Below are 643 nucleotides of genomic sequence, written 5' to 3'. Positions count from 1 at the left end.
GGCCTCTTTCTTCCCCTCCGCAAGCTCGCCAGGCGTTGCCTAGCAACAGTTCCTGCCAGGCCTGGTGCTGACCGCGGGTCGCCAGGGGAACCCAGGCTGGGGCAGGTCAGCTCCTTCCCCTCCCGTGGCCAGGCCCAGCAGAACCGGACCTGCTGCGAGACTGCGCCTGGCTGCCGTTCTGTTAGGGCTGCCAGGGCTCTTTCTTTACTTCAGCGTGCTTTTCCATGAAGCTCAGAGCGTTTTTTTAGAATCAAGTTTCATTTCATTTTGCCAGCAGTCATATCACCCTGCAGCTCAAAACTGGCAACCCCACTGCAGCTCAGCAGTGTGAGCCTGGCCAGTACCTGGATGGGAGACCTCCTGGGAAAAACTAAGGTTGCTGCTTAAAGAGGTGTTAGTGGGGCCAGCAGGGGGCGCTCACCCTGCAGTCTGTGTGGGTCCTAATGCCCCAGTATAGTGACGGGAACACTTTACTAAAAAAAGGTGCCGTCCTTCGCATGAGATGTAAAACTGTGGTCCTGACTCTCTGTGGTCATTAAAAATCTCAACCCATTTCATGAAAAGAGTAGGAGTCTTGCCCCGGTGTCCTGGCCAAATTTCCCCCTGGCCTTTTTAAATTAAGCTCCTCCTAATAATCCTCATC

Source organism: Lepisosteus platostomus, chromosome 1 (genome assembly GCF_059453375.1).
Source record: "Lepisosteus platostomus isolate fLepPlt1 chromosome 1, fLepPlt1.hap1, whole genome shotgun sequence".
Taxonomy (NCBI): domain Eukaryota; kingdom Metazoa; phylum Chordata; class Actinopteri; order Semionotiformes; family Lepisosteidae; genus Lepisosteus; species Lepisosteus platostomus.
Note: the sequence above shows the minus strand (reverse complement) of the source record.